We start from the raw sequence: 14,499 nt of genomic DNA, 5'->3' as shown, positions 1-14,499 counted from the left end.
ATCAACAAAATGCTTTAAACAGAGGCTATGTCAAAAAATGATAATTTCCCCCAGAAAGTATTTTGAAATTTAAATATTTTAATTTCCTTATAGATAGCTAAATTTACATAAATGTATAAGTTAATTGTAACATTTCCTTTTCCTCCTCCTCGTTTCCTGCTGGACTTCTCTGTCTCTGTTCCTTGGTTCAAGTCAGATACCCCTTGCAGCCACCACCCAACAAAATCAAAACATACTAAAAAGTAAGTGTGTATCCCTCCCTTGTTCCTCTTGTGTTCTTATGTTTCTATTTAGAAACCACAGCACACAAATAGAGAGTTTTTAATGCATTTTAGAAAAATTGGGTTATACAACATTGGCGTCTCTGCTTTTTGCTTTTCTCACTCATTAATAAGTAATGGGAACCTAAGTCAACAGACATAACACTAATGTTTTTACCTTCCTAAAAGGTACATATATTTCATGGTGAAGTGGCCCCATTTATTTCATCCTTACCTATTTGTTGTAGGCACATTACTTCTAGGCTTTGGCACTGCAAATGTGCTGCTATAAACATCCTTGAATATTTGTTCTTAAATACTGTATCAGTGGAATAGATTCCCAAGTGTAGGAATGATTGGTTAAAGGATATGTCTTTACATATCTTAAATAGATGTTGACAGTTGCTATGAAACAAGAAGGTATGTTTATTTTCTGTTTGTACCAGTACGTATGTGTGAACATTTCCTTGCATTTCCATAAGCAAGAGGTGTGAGAGACTGGTTTAAATTTATGCTAGTAAGATAGTTGTAGAGTGCTGAGTCACGGTTACTTGGAATTTGCCTGATGACTTGTGCTTTTTAATTTTATATGTTTGTTGGCCTTTTAGATTTCCTCTCCTGTAAATTAGCCAATTCATAGCTCTTTCCATGTTTTTTTCCTGTTAGGTTGGTTGTTCTTTTGTCAGTATGTAAGTATACTGTATATTTTGTAGATATTAACCTTTATGTGTCTTTTGCATTTGAAATGATTTTTCAAACCTCTCATTTGCTTTGAATTTGTTTGTTATGTCTTTTCTCATAATATTTAAAAGGTTTTGTATAGTAGATGTCTCTGTTTTCTAGCTCTATAGTCTGTTTTAAGAAAGTCTTTATGTCCTTTAGATTTTATATCTTGTCTTTTAGATATCTTATAAGATCTGTAATCTTTTAATATTTAAAGTGTAATTTAGTCTAAATTAAATTCTTCCAATTAAATTTGCTTAATCTAGTTGACAAATGTCATGCTGGTTAAGATAAATCAATTTTCCCATGTAACTTACATCTTAACAATGATATTGGGTGACCATATGAGTTTGGAAAAGCGGATGAATCACATTTATATTATGTTCTAGTTCTAAAATGTAGTTGTATAGGATACTATAGTGATGTAGGTTAAATAAAGGTATGGCCAAAATGCATGGCATATAAGCAATAAAAAATATATAAAATAAAGTCTTTGATAGACTGTGATCTTAAAAAAACATTTTTTAAAATGGAGGTACTTTTGGGGACTTCCCTGGTGAACCAGTGGTTAAGAACCTGCCTTCCAGAGCAGGGGATGATGGTTCAATCCCTGGTTGTGGAATTGAGATCCCACATGCCTTGGGGCAGCTAAACTCTATGCCACAACTACCAAGCCTGCATGATGCAAACTATGGAGCCCGTGGACTCTGTAGCTTGCACACCACAACTAGAGAGAAGCCCACACACCACGGTGAAGAGTCCATGTACTGCAAAGAAAGATCCTGTGAGCTGCAACGAAGACTGGGGACAGTCCTAAATAAACAAATAAATCTTTAAAAAATAACACAAAATGGAGGTACTTTTTAAACTTTTTTTTTTTCTGCAGGTGGAAGGGTAGTTGTGATGAAGTGAAGTGAAAGTTGCTTAGTCATGTCTGACTCTTTGCAACCCTGTGGACTATACGGTCCATGGAATTCTCCAGGCCAGAATACTGGAGTGGGTAGCCTATCCCTTCTTCAGCAGATCTTCCTGACCCAGGAATTGAACTGGGGTCTCCTGCATCACAGGCCGATTCTTTACCAGCTGAGACATCAGGGAAGTCCATAGTTGTGATAAATGGATTTAAAAGTACTTAACCTCCAATTAAAATAAATAATTTAATTTTTTAAAAAGTTCATCATTTCCCCCACAGAATTAAACTGAGGGTATTTCCTAAAAGTGATTTCTCTTTTCTAGATAACAGAATATTTCCACGTAAGTATTTGATCAAGTTGTCATACATTCAACAGATATTAAGTACCTTTTGTTTTCCTGGCATTCTGAAAGGAGTGTGTGTGTTTTGGGGGAGCAACAGTTTGGTTTGGTCACTGCTTTTTAGAGATGAAGCATTCAACTGTGGTGATGGCAGTGGGACCAAAATCCACAAAAGCCTAAAGTCTGCTGATGGTCCTGTCACTAATAGTATGAAGTAGTTCTGTCACTCAATGGTGTCACAGTTTGGTTTCCTCTTACCTGAATTGAAAGAGACACGTGTACCCCAATGTTCATCACAGCACTGTTTATAATAGCCAGGACATGGAAGCAACCTAGATGCCCATCAGCAGACGAATGGATAAGGAAGCTCTGGTACATATACACCATGGACTATTACTCAGCCATTAAAAAGAATACATTTGAATCAGTTCTAATGAGGTGGATGAAACTGGAGCCTATTATACAGAGTGAAGTAAGCCAGAAAGAAAAACACCAATATAGTATACTAACACATATATGGAATTTAGAAAGATGGTAATGATAACCCTATATGCAAGACAGCAAAAGAGACACAGATGTATAGAACAGTGTTTTGGACGCTGTGGGAGAAGGTGAGGGTGGGATGATCTGAGAGAATAGCATTGAAACATGTATATTATCATATGTGAAACAGATCGCCAGTCCAGGTTCGATGCATGAGACAGGATGCTCAGGGCTGGTGCACTGGGAAGACCCAGAGGGATGGGATGGGGAGGGAGGTAGGAGCGGGGTTCAGGATGGGGAACACATGTAAACCCATGGCTGATTCATATCAATGTATGGCAAAAACCATTACAATATTGTAAAGTAATTAGCCTCCAACTAAAATAAATAAATAAATAAACAAGTTTTGTTTCCTCTGATATAAAATAAGGAAGTTAAACCCAATGATCCCCAAAGCCTTGCTCATCCTCAGATTAGAAAGCAGAAAGTCCTCAGAGAATAGCAAGTTGTCCAATTTCCAGTACTATCCTGCTATTTCAAGGTATTTTCTGTCAGAACAAACAAAGCCCATAGTTATAGAGGTGGGAGGGGAGAAAGAGAATGAATATGAATATGAATATGAATGAATGAAAAGGAATAATTAGGTTGACTGAAGTTAGCCAATCTGGAATAAATGAGAAGGAGAGCTGGCGGTCACCCTCTATGTTGTCATAATATCCTCATCTCACTAATTGAAGGCTCTGACTTATGATTTTCTTGCTGTAATTGGCATCCCTGTTCTCATTTTCTTACCAACATCTTTCTTCCCTGAATTTTGGAGATGGAACAGGAATTAAAAAACTAATTTCAATGGAAAAGGTGAATCACATAGCTGAAAACATATCAGACTGCTTAAGAAAGTGGACACCATGATGTTTTACAGTGTGCAAGTAAAGAATTAAGAATTCACCTCCTCTTAGCTCTCACCTTGACCCCACAAGAGGTATTCAGGATTTATTCACAATATATACAATATATGTAGGTTAAGTATTATAGTTGTCATTATTGATTTAATAGTAATTTTCTTGAAAAGCAGTTATGATGGGGGAAAATAAAAGTGGAGCTGGAGGAATCAGGTTCCCTGATTTCAGACTATACTACAAAGCTACAGTCATCAAGACAGTATGGCACCAGCACAAAAAAACAGAAATATAGACCAATGGAACAGGATTGAAAGCCCAGAAATAAACTCATACACTTATGGTCACCTAATCTATGACAAAGGAAGCCAGAATATACAATGGAACAAAGTCAACATCTTCAGTAAGTGGTGCTGGGAAAACTGGAGAACTATGTGTAAAAGAATGGGATTAGAAAATTCTCTAACACCATGCACAAAAATAAACTCAAAGTGGATTAAAGACCTAAATGTAAGGCCAGATACCATAAAACTTTCAGAGGAAAACATAGGCAGAACAGTCTTTGACATAAATCATAGCAGGATCTTTTTTTGACCTACCTCCTAGAGTAATGAGAATAAACACAAAAATAAACAAATGTGATTTCATTAAACTTAAAATCTTTTGCATAGCAGAGGAAATCATAATTAAGATGAAAAGACAACCTTCAGAATGGGAGAAAACATTTGCAAATGAAGCAACTGACAGAGGATTAATCTCCAAAATATGTAAACAGTTCATATATCTCAATACCAAAAAAGCAAAAAAAAAAAAAAAAAAAAAAAAAAAGCAAACAACCCAACCAAAAAATGGGTGGAAGACCTAAACATTTCTCCAAAGAAGACATATTGATGGGCAAGAGACACATGAATAGATGCTCAGCATCACTAAGTATTAAAGAAATGCAAGTCAAAACTACAGTGAGATGTCACCTCATATCAGTCAGAATGGCCATCATCACAAAATCTACAGACAATAAATGCTGGATAGAATGTGGAAGAAATGGAGCCCTCTTACATTGTTGGTGGGAATATAAATTGATACAGCCATTGTGAAAGGCAATGTGAAGATTCATTAAAAAAAAATCCCCAAGATAAAACTACCTTATGACTCAGCTATCCCAGTACTGGACATATAGCCAGAGAAAACCATAATTCAAAAGGAAACATGCAACCCCAATGTTCATTGCAGCATTATTTACAATAGCCAGAACATGGAAACAACTTAAATGTCCATCAACAGGAATGGATAAAGAAAATGTAGTACATGTATATAGTGGAATAGTCCTCAGCCAGAAGAAGGAATGAAATTGGGTCATTTGTAGAGACATTGATGGACCTAGAGATTGTCATGAAGAGTGAATTAAGTCAGAAAGAGAAAAACAAATATATTAATGTATATATGTTGAACCTGAAAAAAATTGGTATAGATGATCATATTTACAAAGCTGAAATAGACACAGATCTAGAGAACAAAGGTATGGATATCATGCAGTGAAGGGGTGGAGGGATGAATTGGAAGTTTGGGATTGACGTATATATATATATATATTACTCTGTATCAAATAGATAATTAATGAGAGCAGACTGTGTAGCATAGGGGACTCTACTCAATGCTCTCTGGTGACCTCTATGGGAAGGATCTAAAAAAGACTTTAAAAGTGGTAATTTGCTAGATTATTTGAGATCAAATCATATAAATCATTTTAACAGAAAAATAAACTTTGATAAAAATGTATGATCAGAATGATTCACTTTAATGCTTTTTTGCATTATTAAAAGTATGATGTTGAAGCTGAAACTCCAATACTTTGGCCGCCTGATGAGGAGAGCTGACTCATTTGAAAAGACCCTGATGCTGGGAAAGACTGAAGGCAGGAGGAGAAGGGGACGACAGAGGATGAGATGGTTGGATGGCATCACTGACACAATGGACATGGGTTTGGGTGGACTGCAGGAGTTGGTGATGGACAGGGAGGCCTGGCGTGCTGTGATTCATGGGGTCGCAAAGAGTTGGACACGACTGAGCGACTGAACTGAAAAGTATGAAAATTTATTTACCATTTGGAAAACAATTTAAAACATAGTTTGTCAGAAATTAAGTGTATAGTCCTTTATAGTCATACATGTCTGGCATAGACATATGTTTGAAACAGAGATTGTCATTGATATAAAGAAAGAACTTTGTCAGGCAAGACTGTTAAAACACCACACAAAGATAAGTTCACGTTTGTATACATGACAGTTTGTGAAAATCTTGTATGTTTGAATAAGGAAACAAACTGAATGAGCTAAGTAGATAAAGGAAGGGCATTTCTGCCATGCAGAGCCATAGCCTACCACACAGAAATAGGTTCAAGGACATAAATTGTAGTTTATGGGAATCTCAGAATAGATATTCTGTCCTCAACATTTTTTCTTCAGTGACTTTCCCGGTTTTAAAGCCTTACTCAAATTCTTTGTTTTATTTCTGTTTTTGTTGTCTGATGTCACCTTAGTATAACACATTGAGTCATTTTCCCATCTTGTTCCATTACTATTCATAAATGAACAGGCAACTGATAGTAAGATCAAGTGATAGATCAAGTAATTCCTTGAGCCAGAGAATGGGTCCCTACTTGGGTTGTATTAGAAAGTGCATCCCAGCCAACTAAAACCTAACTTGGTAGCTTTCCCTGTATTCTATTTAATCTTTTCAAAGACTGTGCCTTTTGTTTCTCTGGCTGTATAAAATATACCTTCAACACCCGGCAGATTGCTACATACAAAGTAGGTGTTCAGTAGGTGTCTCTGCTACCATTTTAAATTTGACTTTTAGGTTTTCTAACTGTCTCCAAAATAAGTTTTTTTGTCCCCTAAATTGTTAACACAATAAGAGCATATCTACACAGTGGCAAAAAAATATTGTGAAATGGATAAACTGACACATATGGGTGTGGGTGATATTTCTTAAAAGCATAACTGGATTGACTCAGGCAGGCATTTCAGCCAAACATTTTCTTTGAACTGTATCTTCTCTCCTGTAGCAAAGGAGGACTCCAGCCAGCGAAGTTAATTAGGGCCAGATTAAGATGGCCTCAGCAGGTGGCTAGTTCAGACTCTCTCTCTTCCTGTTTGTCAAACCCTCCTGGTTGGAGAAGGGCTTGAGTAGTCTTGTCTTACTGACAGCTGTCAACTGTTAATGGACCATATGCAATGATGGGTAAAGTTGCCATCAGTTGTCGATGAGCCATATGTAAATAGTGAACAGAGTGACAGATGAACACATAGAAGGCAACAAAAGACCTTCATTGCTGGACTGGGAGTCAGAACCTTAAATTGATTTTAAGAAAAAATAGTTAAAAATAGATTGTTAAAACTATGTCACAGTCATCAAACCTTTACTTCAGTCACCCTTTGTCACTCAGTTGAGGAGTATAAAATAGATGTGCCAGTGGACACTCTGCTTTCTTAGATCCTAAGAAAACTGACGTGGAAGGCTGAATACTCCCACAGAGACCTGGTTTTTCAGTTGTATGAATGAAAAGGCCATTAATAATAGCAAATTTATTGTGAACCCCAACTATTATAAAACTTATTTGAGGACATCTTCCTCAATTACATTGCATAGGTAGAAGAAATTAATTATAAAATAAATATGGGAAGACTTTAAGAAATACTATTTGACTCTATGGGGATACCATTTACTACCTAATAAGAGTATAAAGTTCTATAAATTGAGATAGGGAAAAAATAACTACATAATTTATATAGACGGAATTAAAGCTTATAACCAACCTGTGCTGCATGCATACTGTCACTTCAGTCATGACTCTTTGTGATCCTATAGACCATAGGCCGCCAGGCTCCTGCCCTTGGGATTCTCCAGGCAAGACTACTAGAGTGAGTTGCCATGCCCTCCTCCAGGGGATCGTCCTGACCCAGGAATTGAACCCACGTCTCCTGCGGCTCCTGCACTGGCAGGTGGATTCTTTACTGCTGAGCCAGCCGGGAAGCCTATCTACTTACTCTTAAAGTAACATAATAGTGATAATTATCATTATAGTTGCCAGGCACTTTGCCTATGCTATTTCTTTCATCCTTACATCATTCTTATGAATTAGGACTTACCATTATACTTATTTTACAGACAAGGAAACTGAATCCCAAAGGTATTAAGCAACATACCCAGGGTTACAAAGTTGGGCATTTGAACTCCAGTCTGGCTCCTAAACTATGCGTTAAACTGAGTATGATTAGTTTAAACGTGAATTGCTTTTGCTCAATTTAGAACTTCTTTCCAATGATTAGACTAGCTATTCAGATGACTATGTTTGCTAAATTGTTATTTGATGTTAGAATGATTGAAATAAGAACGTGAAACCTATGTGTAAGGAAAGCATCACTGTTGCTTTGATATGTCACAGGAGGCAGTTCTTTTACTGCCATGGTACTGGTGAGGGATTAATTTTAATATTTTTAAAATATGATCAATTACAAGAATGCTCCATGGCTGCTTTGGAAGATCCATGAAGCAACATATGTTAAATGTCTTGACCTCAGACTAAAACTCCTATATAAATTAATTGTATTTTGTCTGATTTTCTTATTCTCACTTTGAAAATAGAACATGTATATACCTAAAGAGAGAAATCCTTGAATTCATGCAGGAGTTGGAAATTATGATACTTGATCATCCTGTCTACAGACCATATGGGAAGAGACTCAGTACCCGACTACTTCCTCTCCTTCTATCCTATGTGTCTTTCAGGATCAGAATCATGTGTAAAAGTCTTGTGGTCTAATTGGATTACTTTCCTACAGAACAGTTGTAGAGCAGAAAATATGGTTGGGGAATTTAAACATGGTTGAAAGGGAAGATAATTAAAGAACACAGTCTAATATTTCAATGGAAAAATGAAGGTACAATTCACAACATGTATTAAACATAAAACGCTTCATACAATAGGGCTTTTGAGGGGAGCTTAATGAGACCCTGATATCTGACAATAAAATGATGCTATGTAATTAAGCCTTGGATTGAGAGTTTGGAGACTATGCTGCTAGATTTGCATTTAATATAGCAAGTTGCCTTGTGATACTTGTTAAGATATGTAAAATGTTGGGCTTTAGACTCCTTCTTTGTAACAGTGGTGTGGACTCCACCATCTCTCCATTTTTTTGTTTTGTTATGTTTCATTTTTAATGCTCTAAAATGCTGTGACTCAGAGACAGTTGGAACTTCAAATATTTAGTTAATAACTCTTTTTAAGTAAATAGTGTATTCATAAGTTATGCATAAAAGAAAGTAGAAAATAATTGTGAAAAATCAAACAATTGAAAAATATTTCAAATGTTTATTCCAAAGGTAATTTTCAAGAATATCATGGCACAATTGCACAGACTGGAAGAACTTTAATTGGTACTTTAAGCTTCAGGAAAACTTTCAATACAATTGACAGGTTTTCAAAAGGAAGGAAGTCTAACATATTAAGAAACCACTGGCCTTTTCAAGTAATCATTTCCATGGTAGCATTAATAAAAGAAACTTATTTCAAATGAGGTTATCTCATCCTGTAGTTTTTAGAGCAGTGTTGCCTTACTAAGTAACTGTTAATGAAAAGTAAAAAAGTCAAAATGCTTTTAACTTGATGTTGAAAATGTGTTTTGTTGTTCATTCACTAAGTCTTGTCCAGCTCTTTGTGACCCCATGGTCTACAGCATGCCAGGCTTCCCTGTCTCCCAGAGTTTGCTCACATTCAAGTCCATTGAGTTGGTGATGCCATCCAGCCACCTCATCCTCTGCCACCCCTTTCTCCTTTTGCCTTCAATCTTTCCCAGGATCAAGGTCTTTTCCAATGAGTCAACTCTTCACATCAGGTGGCCAAAGTATTGGGCCTTCAGCTTCAGCATCAATCCTTCCAATTGATATTCAGAGTTGATTTCCTTTAGGATTGACTGGTTTGATCTTGCAGTCCAAAAGATTCTCCAAAATCTTCTTCAGCACCATAATTCGAAAGCATCACTTCTTTAGTGCTCAGCTTTCTTTTTGGTCCAGTTTTCCCATCTGTACATGAGTACTGGAGCCATAGCTTTGACTGTACAGACCTTTGCTGGCAAAGTTATGTCTCTGCTTCTGATCATGCTGTCTAGGTTTGCTATAGCTTTCCTTCCAGGGAGCAAGTGTCTTTTACTTTCATGGCTACAATCACCATCTGCAGTAATTTTGGAGCCCAAGAAAATAAAATTGGTCACTGCTTCCACTTTTTCCCCTTCTGTTTGCCATGAAGTGATGGGACTGGATGCCATGATCTTAATATTTAATGTCGAGTTTTGAGCCAGCTTTTTCACTCACCTCCTTCACCCTCGTCAAGAGGCGCTTTAGTTCCTCTTCACTTTCTGCCATTAGAGGGGTATCATCTGCATATGTGAGGTTACTGATATTTCTCCCAGCAATCTTGATCCCAGTTTGTGATTCATCCAGCCTGGCTTTTCACATGATGTACTCTGCATATAAGTTAAATAAGCAGGGTGACAATATACAACCTCGTCTACTCCTTTCCCAATTTTGAAACAGTCCGTTGTTCCATATCCAGTTCTAACTGTTGCTTCTTGACCTGCATACAGGTTTCTGAGGTAAGGTGGAAACAGGTAAGGTGGTCTGGTATTCCCATCTCTTTAAGAATTTTCCACAGTTTGTTGTGATCCACACAGTCAAAGGCTTTCGTGAAGTCAATGAAGCAAAGTAGATGTTTTTCTGAATTGCCTTGCTTTCTGTGTGATCCAACAAATGCTGGCAATTTGATCTCTGGTTCCTCTGCCTTTTCTGAACCCAGCTTGTATGTCTGGAAGTTCTTGGTTCATGTACTGCTTAAGCCTAGCTTGGAGAATTTAGAGCATAATCTTTGTAGCATGTAAAATGAGTCCAGTTTTACAGTAGATGGAACATTCTTTGGCACTGCACTTCTTTGGGATTGAAATAGAAACTGACCTTTTCCAGATCTGTGCCTCCTGCTGAGTTTTTCAAATTTGCAGACATACTGAATGCAGCACTTTAACAGCATCATGTTTTATGATTTGAAATAGCTCAGCTGGAATTCCATCGCCTCCACTACCTTTGTTCATAATAGTGCGTCCTAAGGTTTACTTGACTTCACACTTCAGGTTGTCTGGCTCTAGGCAAGTGACCATACCATCATGGTTATCTTGAGTCATTAAGACCTTTTTTGTATAGTTCTTCTGTATATTCTTGCCACTGCTTCTTAATCTCTTCTGCTTCTGTTAGGTTCATTACCTTTTTTGTCCTTCATCATGTTCATCCTTCAGAGAAGGCAATGGCACCCCACTCCAGTGTTCTTGCCTGGAGAATCCCATGGACGGGGGAGCCTGGTGGGCTGCCGTCTATGGGGTCGCACAGGGTCAGACACGACTGAAGCGACTTAGCAGCAGCAGCAGCATGCTCATCCTTATGTGAAGTGTTCCCTTGACATCTCAAATGTTTTGAAGAGATTTCTAGTCTTTCCCATTCTATTGTTTTCCTTTTTTTTTTTTTTTGCAGTGTTCATTTAAGAAGGCCTTCTCATCTCTCCTTGCTATTCTCTGGACCTCTATAGTCAGTTGGGTATATCTTTCCCTTTCTACCTTGTCTTTTGCTTCTCTTCTTTCCTCAGCTATTTCTAAAGCCTCCTCAGACAACCATTTTGCCTTTTTGCATTTCTTTTTCTTTGGGATGGTTTTGGTCACTGCCTCATGTATAGTGTTAAAAACCTCCATCTGTAGTTTTTCAGGCACTCTGTCTACCAGCTCTAATCCCTTGGATATATTTGTCACTTCCACTGTATAATCATAAGGAATTTGACTTAGGTCATACCTTAATGGCCTGGTGGTCTTCCCTATACTTTCTTCAATTTAAGCCTGAATTTTGCTATAAGGAGTTTATGATTGGAGCCACAGTCAGCTCCAGGTCTTGTTTTTGCTGTCTGTACAGAGCTTTATCTTCGGCTGCAAAGAATATAATCAATCAGATTTCATTATTAACCACTTGATGATGTCCATGTGTAGAGTTGTCCTTAATGTTGTTGGACAAGGGTGTTTGCTATGACCAGTATATTCTCTTGACAAAATTCTCTTAGATTTTGCCCTGCTTCATTTTGTACTCCAAGGCCAAACTTCCCTTTTATTCCTGGTATTGCTTGACTTCCTAATTCTGCTTTCCAGTCCTCTCTGATGAACATTGGTTTGTTTTTTTTTTTTTTTTTGGTGTTGGTTCTAGAAGTTCTTGTATATCTTCATAGACCATTCAACTTCAGCTTCTTTGGCATTAGTGGTTTTGATATAGACTTGGATTGCTATGATGTTGAATGGTTTGCTGTGGAAACAAACAGATCATTCTATTGTTTTTGAGATTTCACCCAAGTACTACATTTTTGACTCTTGTTGATGATGAGAGCTACTCCATTTCCTCTATGGGATTCTTGTCCACAGTAGTAGACACAATGATCATCTGAATTAAATTCGCCTATTCACCTGTTCCTAAAATGTTGATGTTCATTCTTGCCATCTCCTGCTTGACCATGTCCAATTTACCTTGATTTATGGATATGACATTCTAGGTTTCTATGCAGTATTTTTCTTTGTGGCATTGGACTTTACTTTCACCACCAGACATATCCACAACTGAGTGTTGTTTCTGTTCTGGCCCATCCTCTTCATTCTTTCTGGAGCTACTAGTAATTGCCCTCTGCTCTTCCCCAGTAGCATATTGGACACCTCCTGACCTGGAAGCTCATCTTCTGGTGTCATATATTTGCCTTTTCATACTGTCCATGGAGTTCTCACAGCAAGAATACTGGAGTGGCTTTCTATTCCCACCTTCGGTGGACCACATTTTGTCAACTCTGCAGTAGTGATCTAGTAGCTGTAACTAATAGAATTTTGATAGAGAAATGAATGAAATGCTGAAAGAGTTGGCATGGGACTTTTTGTATAGCCAAAAGATGATCATGAAAAGCCCAAATACCACAGTGAACACTTTCTATGTATTTGAACCTGTAAAGTACCATACTGTTTTTGATAGTGGCTGCACCATTTTACGTTATCACCAGCAATGCACAAGAGTTTCAGTTCCTCTATGTCCTTGTCCACATTTGTTGCTTTCTGTCAATTTAATAATATCAATAGACATGAATTTGAGCAAACTTCAGGAGACAGTGGGGGACAGAGGAGCCTGGCATGCTACAGTCCATGGGATCGCAAAAAGTCAGACACAACTTAGCTACTGGTCAGCAACAACATCATAGTATATGTGAATCATCAAGTGTTTTAAACCATGCACCAGGTCTACAAATGTGTCATATGATTTTGGAGATCAAGCACCCAACTCTGAACCAGGATTGATAATACAAGTGGAAGACTTCCTTTCATAAAATAATTTTCTCGTCTCCAGATATTTTTGAAACGTTATCTTTAAGGCATTGTGCTAGCTTCTGTGTATATATCAGTTAGCAAAACAGACATATCTTGTCAAGTCCAATTGGAAAGATGGACATTCATAGATAAGTACATAAATATTTAGTGTAGCAGATGCTCTGGTGCCATGCACTTGCTCTTAGCACTTTGTGAAGGAAATACTTCAGTAAGAATGCCTGTATATCTCTGTCTGAGGATTTTTTTTTTCTAGAAATGAGCATAGTTGGCCTGGGTACAGTGGAAGCCCTAAGTGCCGAGGCACTCCTACTGCTGGGAGCAGCCCTCAGGCAATGGTGGATGGTGACGGTGGATAAATACGCCAGCTACTTTACCCTCATTTGGAATAGTCTTGAGACATAATCTTTTTCACTGAGACCTTGCCAGAGGGATTTGGCTCTAGTTGCCCATGGTGGTAACTGATTTGATATGATGGACTTTCTTTCCTTCCCTGGCTCATTTGCCATCCCAAACTGTATCCTGGGACCATGTCCCAGATGAACAACTTGCACTCAGATTGTCTCAGTGTGAATCCTAGAGAAACTCAAACTAAGACACATTTCAATAAATTTTATGGAGGAGAAAGTAAAGGTTGCTATCAAAATTTGTGACAGCAAGTCAGATCTCGGGGTTTAGTGATGGCTACTGAGGACGTGTCACTTCAAAGTTTTGTGGGAGGAGTATATTAGGGGAAGGCATATAAGGCTGAAGGAAATAGCAGGGTAAAGGCCCTGTGGGTGTGATAGAGCATGGCATTTCAAAAAAAGGAGGTGCCACTAAAGGGAGTAAGAAAAATAGTGGTGACAAATGAAGCTATACATAAAGGCAGGGTCCAGTTTATACACAGACTTTTAGATCACATCAGAAACTAGAGTCTTTATCCAAAGAGCAATGGCCAACCAAAAAGACTTTTAAGCAAAGGAGAAACATGGTTAGATTTACTTTTTTTCCCATTTATTTTTATTAGTTGGAGACTAATTACTTTACAATATTGTAGTGGTTTTTGTCATACATTGACATGAATCAGCCATGGATTTACATGTATTCCCCATCCCGATCACCTCTCCCACCTCCCTCTCCACCCGATTCCTCTGGGTCTTCCCAGTGCACCAGGCCCACCCGAACACTTGTCTCATGCATCCAGCCTGGGTTGGTGATCTGTTTCACCCTAGCTAATATACATGTTTCGATGCTGTTCTCTCGAAACATCCCACCTTGCCTTCTCCCACAGAGTCCAAAATTCTGTTCTGTACATCTGTGTCTCTTTTTCTGTTTTGCATATAGGGTTATCATTACCATCTTTCTAAATTCCATATATATGTGTTACTATACTGTATTGGTCTTTATTTTTCTGGCTTACTTCACTCTGTATAATGGGCTCCAGTTTCATCCATCTCA

At 37.8% G+C, this 14,499-nt stretch overlaps 1 protein-coding gene across 1 annotated transcript in view; it reads left to right on the top strand.

The window, feature by feature from the left end:
* IL1RAPL1 (interleukin 1 receptor accessory protein like 1) overlaps window positions 1-14,499 on the top strand; it is a 1,385,702-nt gene that overhangs the window by 118,523 nt on the left and 1,252,680 nt on the right. The window lies entirely within an intron of this gene.

The sequence above is a fragment of the Cervus canadensis genome, chromosome X (assembly GCF_019320065.1).
Source record: "Cervus canadensis isolate Bull #8, Minnesota chromosome X, ASM1932006v1, whole genome shotgun sequence".
NCBI classification, from domain to species: domain Eukaryota; kingdom Metazoa; phylum Chordata; class Mammalia; order Artiodactyla; family Cervidae; genus Cervus; species Cervus canadensis.
This window is presented reverse-complemented; position numbering and strand designations above follow the sequence as displayed.